The sequence below is a fragment of the Canis lupus genome, chromosome 12 (assembly GCF_048164855.1).
Source record: "Canis lupus baileyi chromosome 12, mCanLup2.hap1, whole genome shotgun sequence".
Lineage (NCBI taxonomy): Eukaryota > Metazoa > Chordata > Mammalia > Carnivora > Canidae > Canis > Canis lupus.
In genome coordinates, this window is record NC_132849.1 from 21,314,263 (window position 1) to 21,327,097 (window position 12,835).

The 12,835-nt window shown below is 38.0% G+C and overlaps 1 protein-coding gene and 1 long non-coding RNA gene across 11 annotated transcripts in view; one reads left to right on the forward strand and one right to left on the reverse strand.

Moving 5' to 3' along the window:
- Nucleotides 1–1,873, reverse strand: part of LOC140601277 (uncharacterized) — a 76,193-nt gene extending 74,320 nt beyond the window's left edge. For both annotated transcript variants that reach the window (XR_012004305.1, XR_012004304.1), the window contains exon 1: nt 1,837–1,873. This is a non-coding gene — a long non-coding RNA (uncharacterized lncRNA). The remainder of the gene's footprint in view (nt 1–1,836) is intronic.
- Nucleotides 1–12,835, forward strand: part of CTNNA2 (catenin alpha 2) — a 1,079,777-nt gene that overhangs the window by 890,066 nt on the left and 176,876 nt on the right. The gene's annotated exons all lie outside the window — the stretch shown is intronic.

Consider the following 12,835-nt stretch of genomic DNA (forward strand, 5'->3'; position numbering starts at 1 on the left):
GGTGGATTACATGGGGAGTATGGGGAGGGAGCCATTAGGCTGGAGTTAATCTAATTTCTCCTTTTTTTCCATTCTATACAAAGTTACTAGGACTGGTTCCTTGGAATTTTTAGAGGTTTTTCATGTTCATGCTGCTCTTACGAGCAACAGTCCCTGCAGGTGGGTATTCATAATTTCGGATAACAAGAAAAATGAGTTCTGATTCTACACAAGAAGTTTGTTATGGAACTTTCCAATATGTTACTGAATTTAATTACATTAATAGCCTTGTGAAGTAGATCTTAATATGCCTATTTTACAGTCAATAAACCAAGTTCAGAAAGAAGAAAGAAACACGCATCCAGTATATATTTATACATATATGTGTGTGTGTATATATATACATACACACAATATATATGTATATATATATATAGTATATATTTTCTAGACACTTTTTAAAAAGATTTTTATCTATTTATTCATGAGGGATATATAGAGAAAGGCAGAAACATAGGCAGAGGGAGAAGCAGGCTTCCTTTGGGGAACCAGATGCGGGACTCAATTCCAGGACCGTGGGATTATGACCTGAGCCGAAGGTAGGCACTCAACCACTGAGCCACCCAGGTGCCCCTCTAGGTACTTTGCCTAAAGGATGAATGATTTGCCCCAAAACACATGGCTTATAAGCGGAGTTAGAATTCACGGTTTTTTCCCACTGTCTCTCAGTGCTATTGAGTCATATGTTTAGGGACTGGGAGCTCATGTACTCAAGGGTTTAATGATCAAGCCATGTTTTCCCATTTCCTCTTTTGCTTCTTCATTCTTCTCTTCTCCCCCTGCCTCCCCCTTCATGATTCTGGGAGCCTCCTTTGTATGTCTCCATCTTTCCAGGCCAGAAGGCTTACTCTTGTTGTTCTGTCCTTGGCCTGGCATTGGAGCCTTTCCTCCCTCCTCCAAGCCTTCCAGTATCCCTGCAGCCTCTGAGTGTTCCTTCACTCCCACTGCAACAGCTTCAGCCTGAACCATGAGTAGAGAAGTTTCTATCTGTCCTGCATGAACCATAAGAAGGAAACTTTTCAATATTTGGGCCCAGGAATGTGTTTTGACAATAATGTGAAATCTAGTGCATTTACAGCATCTTGAATTTTTCATTATGGCGACAGGTTATCCATGCAGTATTGGATGCTAGGTTAAAAGTGGTTCAAAGAATGAGATGGATAAATTCAAGCTGTAGTAAGGTATTTCAAGTAATTCTCTTTTTCTGGGAGTTTCTCTTGCTCTGATGATTGAATCTCCTAAGCTTTCTGTGCTTGTTTTCTTGCTGTAAAATTAGGGCAAGTAAATCTGGACTTAAAAATGATAGAACATGGATCCCTGGGTGGCTCAGCAGTTGGATGCCTGCCTTTGACCCAGGGTGTGATCTTGGAGTCCCGAGATCGAGTCCCACATCAGGCTCCCTGCGTGGAGCCTGCTTCTCCCTCTGCCTGTGTCTCTGCCTCTCTCTCTCTCTCTCTCTGTCTCTCATGAATAAATAAGTAAAATCTTTTAAAAAAAATTATAGAACAAGTGGTGTCTGTAATGATGGCTGAAATTCCAGTATTTGCTAGAAATTTATGCTTTATAATTATTCCCCTTCCTCAGAAGCACCCATACCTATTCTGGCATGTTACTTTAAATCACCTCAGTATGGTACGTTATTTATGGAGCAGATCTGTATGCAGTATTTCCAAAATGCCAGACACTATTTTAAGAACTTTGCTAACATTAGTTCATTTAGTCACCTGAAAAAGACACTAGTATATATCTCATCTCACAGATGAAGAAACTGAGGCACAGAGAGGATAAGACACTTACCCATTGTTCTAGTAAGTAGCTGAGCTGGGGTTAGCTCTCAGCATTCTGGTTCCAGAATCTTTGCTCTTAACTACCCTGTTTATTTTCCCCCTCCTTTCATGGCATTAAAACTCATTTCCCCGTATTTTATTTATTTGTCTAAAGGTGTGTCTTCCTCCACCCTCCCCAGGATGAGAGCTACTTAAAAGCAGAATTTTTGAGTTATTCATATGCTCCATAAAGAACTTTGTTTTGACTTATTTACTATTGAAATATGGGTGTCTACAATCAAATAGATTTTCAGTAGGGGTGCTTGGGTGGTTCAATCAGTTTAGTGTAGGATTTGTGATTTCAGCTCAGGTCATGATTTCATGGTCGTGTGGTCTGACTCCATACTCAGCTCAGAGTCTGCTTGTTCCTTTACCTCCCCCTCTGCCTCTCCCACCACGTGCATTCTCTCTCTCTCAGATAAATAAACAAATCATTAAAAAATGGATTCTCAGTAAGTATTGGTTGGATAGTCTTTTCAGCCATACCACTAGTTGTAGTGACTCACATGTGATAGGCCCTATGGATGTTAAATAAATACATACATTTAGTGGTAGAGGATTCTGATCTTGACACATGTGTTCTTATATAACCCCCAAATATGAATTATAATAATATTACATTGTCCAAATTTAACGACTGTGTAGTGACTGTTTATTGGTGTAATTCCCTCCTATGGTATCCTCAATTATAGAACCATTATAAATAAGGGAGTGGATGACAAAGACATAAATTACTCAGGATTGTTGAAGTTTAGCAAGTGCTGCCAGGAGTATCTCTTTGGATACCTTGGAATGCCTGAAGAAGCTGACAGAGGATTTTCCACTCCCTTCACATACTGCTCCCAAGCTTTCAGATGAGCTGATGCATTTGGAAGTCAAAGCAGCTCTTTGCAGAGGCCAATTCTGGGAAGAAAAATATGTCTTTTTTTCCATCCCTCCTCTCTCTCGGGGTCTCTCTCCTTTCTTTCTTCACTCCTTTACTTCTTTTTCTTTTTTCTTTTTTTTCTTTACTTCTTTTTAAAAAGGGATTAGAAAAGCTGTTAAACCAAATAATTTCATTTTTACGATCTAATTTTTATTTTATGATACAGTTGAAATGAACTTCTTATTTGTTTTAAAAGCCCAAACCTTCACTAATGTTTTCCTGTGTTATATTCTGTTCCAATATGGTGCGATTGCCTTTATTTTCTTTATCTAAAAATGAAGCAAACACCTTCCTTCTAATATGAATTATTAATAATACTTGTCATGTGGTTATTTAGTGCTATGTTTTAATCATCCACAAGTAGGGCCATGGGTCATCCGTAGCTCTTCTGCCTTCATTTATGTTTTTTTTCCTTTGTTGCTTCTGCCTGCCCTTTTCCTCCAAAAATAGAATAAGGAAGCAACTTCTTCTGTGTTCTTCCTCTATACCTTCTATTATAATTGTCACATTTCTGTTGTAATATTGATTTGGAAAACTCGTTGACGTTCCAATGTATAAAGTAATAGAAATCTGAATCCTGCTGGAGAGAGTTATTTAGTCTTTAGCGAGGTTTACAGAGAGCTTTTTATCCAATAACATGCTCAGAGAAATGGAGGAGATATAGTGAAAAAAATCATGACTGTCTCCTAAGCAGCAACAAAATATAGAGATTTGCTTTTTGTTGTTGTTTCATCTTTCCTTGATTTTATGTGTGAGTAATATTAAGGAAGTAAGTAAATGTGCACTGCATGTGGATTTCTGGAAAGTTATGGATAATATACACCTGGCAAAGTCCATTCTGTTAGCCTATCAAATAACTTAAAAACTTAAAATTTACTAGGAAAGCCTCTTTAAAAATGGTAGGAACAACGTTTTTTTGTGTGCAAGGAAAACTTTTTCAAAGCAGCCATTCCCTTTTTGTTTTTCCCACATAGTTTTCCAGAATGTCTTACTTTGACTTGCAACGTTCAGATAAAGACGGGAAAAGTGCTTTTGACTGATACATAAAAAGTGCTCCCAGTTCCCATAGCATTTGTCTAAGAGTTCAGCCAGGATGTTATTTCTATTTGATGTTATCTTGCTTAGGTCTCAGCAGGATTTCCATCAAAGAGCTCAATGAATATAAGATTATAAATTTGGGGTTCCCCGAGGAAGAACATATTTGAGGTAAGAAGGAGAAGGTTGCAATTGGTATAATGGATATATTGCACTTCTCTCCTCCTAGTATCATCAGCAAGTATCTTTTAAGTAAATGATATTCATGGCACTACACCACAAGTTGTAGTTATACCTGCAAACCAAAGTAATGGAAAATTCTAGGTTTCATAAAACATTGTTTAGCTAAGGAGGTTCACCTGTGACCAGGCACTTCATGTGCATTCATTACCTCATCATTAATGCTTTCAAAGACCCTACCTAACACAAAGAAACATCTTACAGGGAGAAACAGAAAGTCTCAGAGAGTTTATAAGTCCCACAGGAAGTGGTAGAGTTTTGATCCATTTTGTCTTAGTTACTTCACACCCATACACAGACAGACACATACTCAGAAGGAAGGAAGGAAAGAAGGGAGGAAGGAAGGGAGGAAGGAATGAAGAAAGGAAGAAATAAGGGAGGGAAGAAGAGAAGAGTATATACAAAAATTGGTGAAAACCAAGTAAGATCTGTACGTTAGCTGATTATATTGTATCATTGTACTGTTAGTTCTGTAGGATGCCACCACTGGAAGAAACTGAGTGATACTTACATAAGACTTGTCTGAACTATTTTTGCAACTTCTATTAGTCTATAATTAGTTCAAAACAAAAGTTTGTAGTTTTGTTTTTGTTTTAACTATAATCTAGGGTACTCCTGAAGTCCAAGAAATCAGTGTCCTTATATCTAGAAGTTGAAACTACAATGCAATCTAACATCCCTTTTATTTATTTTAAAACAAACATAGAAAAATATATTTTATCCAACTATGAGTTAGAGTCCCCACAAAAATATTAATGCTTTTCCTACTCCCTATTCTACTGTAACCAGTGTCCATGGGGCTTCTTGTGAGGAGTTGCCAGAAGAGCTTGTAGCCTATTCTTCTCAATATTCCCAGGAAATATAATTTTATACTTGGACTACAGGTTTGGCTCTTGGAAAATCCAAGAGCCATCTATAATAGGTGAATTTTACTTGTAAATAAAGTAAAATAAACCAAATAGAATATAATGTCCATGTAGCATAAAATTTGGGTTCCATTTGAAAACAAAATGACAGCAACAAAAACCATGTTAAATGCCACATAATTCACAATTGAAAAAATGGAGATATCTTCATGTAAGGCTTGAACACTGAGGCTATAGAAATGGATTTTACTTGTCATGTGCTATTTTTAAGATTAGAAACCATTTCTATAGACTCAGTTCAACATGATGTTAATATGATGAGTGTGAAGTGCTCAGTACAAGCCTGATGGGTAATAAGTGATCTGCTAAAATCTAGCAGCTTTAATCACAATGAGAATGATGATGATTATGATGATGAATTTTGCCCTTAGACAAATGCTTTCCTTTTTTGAAGCATTTTTTGTCATACACAAACACCCGGATTGAACAAAATGAGAGCTAAATTTTGCACCTTTGCCATTCAGTGACTTAGCGACTTGCACTCTGGGTTAGGTGTCAGGAGGCAGAGTAAAAGTGTGGAGAGTACAGGTGAGACCAAGCAGATTTGTTGTTTCTGAAGTGATGTGACAGCTAAAACTGAGTTTTGATTCTTCCCCTTGACTTATCTCAGAGCGAGACCTATCTTCTTTCTTTCCTTCAGATTCTAGGGTTTTGATCATTTTGCTAACATATCCAGGCTGCACTGACATATATTCTGACTAAGAAACATTGTAGAAAAAAATACCCAAGGAGTTCATTATGTGCCTGAACAGCCAGAACTATTAGGTAATTGATAATTGTTTGATAAATAGACTTGTGTCTCCCAGTGTGACTGCCATGTTTTTGCCAGGCCAGCGACTGTTGAATATCAGTTGCTTGAAAGATAGACAGACTTTTCCAGTGGAAAAAAAAAAAGTTCAGATATTAGAGGGTTCATTTCATTTAGTTGGTGATATATGACACTAATCCTCCAGTTGAAAAAATATCATCTGGAAAGAGCAGCTTCTGGAAGTCAACACTAGTAGCTTCCTTGGCATACATTGAAAGACTGGCAAGCCCTGAACTAATAGAATTTAGCTTCTAAGTACCTTTGAGATGTGGTTTATAGAGGTAGAGTATGGGTTTAAATTCTAGGTACCTTTGAGATGTGGTTTATAGAGGAAGAGTATGGGTTTCTTTGTAGAGTTCAGCATGTTTGCCAGTGGGGCTTGAGACATGGGCATAGATAGGTTTGTACCTCATTGGGTAAAAGCCTATGCACAGAAGCAGGTGTGAGGTGATGAGGAAGTAAGAGGTAGGTGAGGGGTCTGTGACATTAGTTGGTTGGAAAACTTTTATCAAAACAGATGTTAGGTTTTCTCAAACTTTTCAACACATCTCAGTGCCTTATTTTTGGCTTTAGAATTTCTTTTCATTGTAATCTTGGCAATGGCCATGTCAATATACTTTTAGAAAGAGACAATACAACCCTTAGACATGGGTAATATTAGCACCTGACCTGACATGGGTAATATTAGCACTTAGCTCTGTGCTTAGAGGCTTCTTCCAGGGACCCTCCTCCAGCATTCTCCTACCCACAGGGAGAAGAGTCAGTGCAGCCAAAGGAGTCTATGCAGAGCTCATACCATCTGCCATTTAGACTACACAGAAATCCCTGCCAAATAGCCCAGATCCAGTTCTAAGACCTACTTGGACCTTCTTCCTAGTCCATTCTTTTGAGGGCAGCTTGAGCTGCTGGTGTGAACACCTCTAGGCAAAGAAGCGGTCAAGGGAAATTGTTGGGAACAGGTTTGATGAGCCCTCTTATTAAGCAAGATAGAACTGAGTGTGGAAAGGAGAGAAAAGGGCTAGAACAAGATTTTGAGGACCATGGGCCAACTGTTTCCTACCTTCATATTCTGGCACAGAACTCCAAGGAGTCAGAGAATTCCAAAATTAAATTCTAGATTTAGAGTCTTGGTTCAGATCCCAAAATGTTGTGAGTAGGCTTGGGGAAAGGAAGAGTGCTCCCTGGTCCCAGCTCTTCTCCTGCCCGGGGTGTCACTCCATACCACAGCTAGCTGGACAACACTTGCCGATGAAGATAGGTAGAAGAACAGTTAATCACTATTGGTTCATTCATTTACCAAACATTCACTGAATACCTACTCTGCACCAGGTACTGTAATGGACACTGGGAGACACTGACTCAGACAAATATGTTCCTTATCCCATAAGACATGGTAGATAGAGTGAATATACAAGATATACTAGTAAACAGAAAAAATTAACTACAATTGTGATAAAAACCTTGAAACAGAGGGAAGGGAAAAAATGAGAAAGGAACTAATTTGAGATGAGCTGTTCTAATTGAGTCTCTCTGAGCAAGTGACATTTAAGCAGAGCCCTGAAGGGAGAGAAGAAGCCAGCCATGCAAGAGTAGAGTGAAGGGAAGGGTTCCAGCCCAGAGTTGAACATGCAGAAAGTCTGTGAGGCAGGAAAGAGTGTGTGGCATCATGTGCCGAGTCAGATCATAAAGGACCTTGCAAAGCAAGGGTTGGCATTTTATCCTAATTACAGGGAAGCCATGGAGGTCTTAAGCATAATGCAATTTACATTTTTTAAAGATCATTCTGACTCCTTTGTGGAAAATATCTGGAAGAATGGAAACAGGAAGACTAACTAGGGAGACATTTGTAAGAATTCAGGCAAGAGATGATGGTGCTGAGTTTTATCCATTACAAAGCCTAGATGCTCCCACATCAAGATATCTTCCTTCTCCCGAAGTAGAACTCATTAAATCTTAAAGGCTGGAACTCTTACATCTGTTTGGGAAGAAGAGCTGCATTCTTTTAATCCTCCCTTTCTTCACTCATCCAACACATGCTTATTAAACATGGACTATGTTTTAGTGCTGCTTTAGGGCTGGGGATATGGAAGTAAAAGAGACATAGTCCCTACTTTTAGAATATGTAACGAGATCCATGCTGTCTAGAGGCAGGAGCCACGGACAAGGGGGAAGGTGGCAGGAGTTGGGTAAGGAACGAAGATGACGTAGGTATTACTGAAGACAATGATATCAAAACAAAGGTTTATCTGATTTTCAACTGGCTCTGGCCCTGTGATATGGCCTCACAGTAGCCAGTTATTGCCTTGCTGGACTGTGAGTGATTTTAAAATGTTAATTATTTACTTTGCTCTCCTATAATGAATGGATAAAAAGAAGATAAACGACAATTAAAGTAATTTTGGGGGGAAGGGTGCTCCTCCCTCCTTAACTATATTTTAAAATACATAAAGATGGAGAGAAAAGATCTGCAACTGGAATGCTAGAGGCCCTACAGATAAGGATGGGATTTGGGGAGAGGTGAATGAATGGAATGAGAGTGGCCATGAACAGCTGGGAATGGGAGTATTATGAAGATCCTAATGGATGCATTGGCACTAGGAAGATCACATATTCCATGGACTGCCATGGCCAAAGACGGAATGGCGATCTCTAATGGTCAAACTACCCTTAAGTGGAAACTGATTTGGAAGGAGACCAGTTAGAAGGATGCCACTTCATTTCATCCTGAATGTTGCAGTGCATTCAACCTGAGTCAGTTCTGGTTGGAAGAGGAAATCTCTGCACTCACAGGCTAGAACCAAGAAAGCAACATCCATTCTTATTCTCTGATCACTTAGTGACAAATTTTTTGAAAGAAAGGATAATTTCCTACAATTTTAGTTTAGATTTGGATTCAGGCAATTCACGACCCACTAAAGTGTGGGTCCATTTAGATACCAGTTTCTCATGTACATTCATGAGGATGGATTCCACACCTCTTGGAAGAAGGAGCAGTGTCATGGGTTGAAGTGCTCAAGAGGAGATGGGACCTAAGAAGGCACATTTTTCTTGCTTTAAGGTGAGGAGGGATGGAGCCCAGGCAGAACTAGTCAACTTTAAGTCAAAATGAAACAGGGGTTGTGGGCTAAGTTAGAAGAGAATTAGCTGCCATATTTTTCAACACAGGATTTATATTTTTAATGCGCAGGCCTCCAGTTATTGACATTACACATGCTATTGCACTAGGAGAGAATGAGATCTGACTCATTCCACTCTATCTACTTGCTCAGTATGTCCAAAAAAATGTATTAACAGTCTGATAGATGCCCATTCCTCTGCTGAATCTTTTAAAGGCACCACATAGTCCCCAATTTGGCATACACAACTTCTGCTTTCAATTTAAGTGGTTAGAACTTAAACACTTAGTACCATTTGAGAACAATAAAGATAGGAATCAACTGAGCCCTTATCTGAATGGTAGAGAAGGCTATAATATTTGGAGTTGGGACATTCAGTGTAGACCCAATGCCTCCTCCAGCCTCAGGCTCCTCAGCTATTGAGCTGGATGTCAGATTATTCCAGGTGGTAGAAACACAGGAGCCAAAGACTAGATACCAGGTTATAGAGCCCTCAGTCACTGGTGCATTGCTGAGTGAGTTACAGTATGGAATAGTATGCGCTCATGTATGTAAGGAATAAATATATATGGAAAGACTTTCTCCAAAGTATTGGTTGTCTTTAGGTGTTTAATTAATGGGTGATTTCTAGTTTTGTTTTGTTTTTCCTATATCCTTGCCTATATAATTTTCCTAAAATGAAGATATATGCCATGTAATATATTTTACAAAATATGAACATTTCATCCATTCTTGTGATGGAAGTCTGGACATTTTGAAGAAGTCATAAATATCACAGTCTCTGGAACTTACTTTATCAGTAAAAGCTTACTTTATAATAAATATAGCAGTATGAGGATAAAGGCTTATGTTTTGATGTATGTGTTGGGGGGGTAATGATTTCTCCACCTCTAGGCAATGAAGCCAATTATAAGCAATTGAGGCAGTAATATTACTGTCATAGAGATTTGGGTATAAAAGTGTGGTAGTTGTTTCTGAAAGCCAACTTCAGGCCAGATATACTAAGGCTGGTCAGCTGTCAGTTTAAACTTTTACTAAATCTTATCAATCTCCATTCTAGAACTTTGACAGCAGAAAATGTTCAAAATCATGACTGTGGGTGCTTGAAAATCCTGTGATCAAAAATATTTCTAAATAATAGGTCAGATGCTGCAGGGAGGGGCCCTCAATTCTAATCTAGAGGTCCCTGACTGGTGGCTCACATATGTAGACTTAAGTTTTTATTTGCTTTTATTTGATTTTTGGCCATTGTAAAATTTTTAAAAATCAGCTAATATTAAAAATCAAGAGGTTGTATATACATACTTGAATCCCATCTTCTCTTTAAAAACCTAGGTATTTCATACCACTGGACTCATGTTCTTACATGGCTATGCTCAGCTCCAGTATAGGCATGACTTGCCCCCTTTGGGTAACTAATTCTCTATAGAATTCACAATACTCTCTTATTACCCAGTGCTCAGGCCAAAGGCAGCTGCCATTTACCTTCTTGTTGTTTTTTTTGTTCTTTTGTAATGGCAAAGTCTTATTTATCTATGTTTTTATCAAAGGTAAAAATAGAAAGGTATATAGGAAAGGCCATATATATCAAGAAAAAATGAGATAGCATATTTCTTTCTGGAAGTGAAAAATATTCAAATAGCATACAGACACCTATGTAGCATGGTTGGCTTCTTTTGGCATCTAAATTTTTGAGTTTTGCCTCAAGTCTTAAGATCTCTTTCAGTGTGGCTAGAGTGCTTACAAAGAAGACCTTAAGGAGAGAATGGGGGTGGGTGTTCCATTTACAAAGCATACTTCTCCATTTGAAAACCATCTCTACTTCCACCATGCCCCATTTCACCACCAAAACAACAAAACTGCAACAAAACAAGAGCTGGGTAATTCCCAGTTTAGAATGCTAAGAGATAAGGTTTGGGATTGCCTACTGATTCTGACCTAGCTTGTACTGTACATTTTCCAGCCACAAGTTGAACTATTTCCTTCCAATGTTCATTATAAACCAGTAAAATGCATAGTCCTTGTATTATCTAGACAGTGACTGAATGAAAAACCAGAGGGCCTTCCCCAGTGCTTTTTATTGAAATTTTCCAAGGAACCATGAATTCCCTATTATTAGGGTAAATATCAGCGGAAGACAGTCTAGTTAGATAGCTACTTGGAAGTACCAGCAGGAAATTAAATTTGCAAAACAGGAGTAAAGTCATGATAGAATTTCTGTATACAGGGACAAAAGCAAGGAAATTGAATATTGAGATTTTTTTTTATCATTCTTCCCTGGTGATGTAGAATTGAAGAGTACACAGTTTGTCATTTATTAGAAGCCCAGACCTAAGATGACTTAGCAAGATGTTCATTGTAAAGACAAAAAAATCATCTGACAGGCCCAAATCTCAAAGATATAAAAAGGCTAAGCAAATGAAGTATCTCAGAGTTAGACATTTTTTCACTCATTGTGTTGATTTTTGTTTTCTTTTTGCAGTTTCTAGAGATGGTACCCCCACTTTTTTATCATGTGAAGTCACTGTGGAGTATTAGCACCATTTTCTAAGCAAATATGAATGTTTCCTCAAATTAATTAACAATTTTATTCATAAATTCTTTGATGTTAATAGTAGATGCATGTGTCAATGAATGGAATGGCAACACTACTCCTCTACTAGGATGTTTAAATTATAACAGTGCATTTTGAGCTAACAAAAATTGGTGCATTTCAGAATTCTTTTTCTTTCTTTCTCTTTCTTTCTTTCTTTCTTTCTTTCTTTCTTTCTTTCTTTCTTCTTCTTCTTTCTTTCTTTCTTTCTTTCTTTCTTCTTTCTCTTTCTTTCTTTCTTTCTTTCTTTCTTTTTTCTTTTCTTTCTTTCTTTCTTTCTTTCTTTCTTTCTTTCTTTCTTTCTTTCTTTCTTTCTTTCTTTCTTTCTTTCTTTCTTTCTTTCTTTCCGTATTAATTCTCTTGATCCATGTAATATGCATGTGCTGGTGGCAGATTTAATAAAAAAGTGGAGAGGCAGTTCAGAAAGAGGAGAGAATTTGGGCAGCCCTGGTGACCCAGCAGTTTAGTGCCACCTTTGGCCTGGGGTGTGATCCTGGAGACCCAGGACTGAGTCCCACGTCAGGCTCCCTGCATGGAGCCTATTTCGCCCTCTGCCTGTGTCTCTGCCTCTCTCTCTCTCTCTCTCTCTCTCTTTCTCTCTCTCTGTCTGTTATGAATAAATAAATAAAATCTAAAAAAAAAAGAATTTAAGATACATTTTTAATTTATTTACGAGAGCGTAATAGTCATACAGTTATTTATTTACCTATTTTTCATAATAAAAGGACTGGAACTCTTACCTACAAATTGAAGGTGAAGTGATGAAATATAAAGCCCTCCTGGGTGAGTCAGGAAATCTACTCTTCTGCTACTAAATGCCTATGAAACCTTGGAAAGTGAAGATGAAAGATTAGGTGTCTTTGAAGTCATTTCGGCTTCTACCATTCTCTAATGTAATAACTTTGTCCAGATATGCATTTTCAGATATAGTTTAAGCTTAAGATAAAATAATTTACTGATTGTCAACCTTCTGGGAGAGGTCTCAAACTGCCAAACTATGGATTACCTGAGGCCTGTTGTGCAAATGTATGTGGTTCACAAAGTATTGTCCCATATGCTATTTGGAAAAACAAACAAACAGAAAACAAACAAACAAACAAAAAAGAGCTCATTGGTAATAGTTAAACTAATAGCTAAAATCACATTTTGTAATTGTCTTAAAAAAAATCATCCCTGGCAATCCTATAGACCCAAACAATACTGCTAGGGCCATTTCTGGGAGCATGGGACATGTATCCTTTTCATCAACAGCCTTCCTGCTACTGACTCACCAGTTCTGATACCCAGCCACCTCCTGATACTAAGGCCATGTGGGGTCCTTATCTTT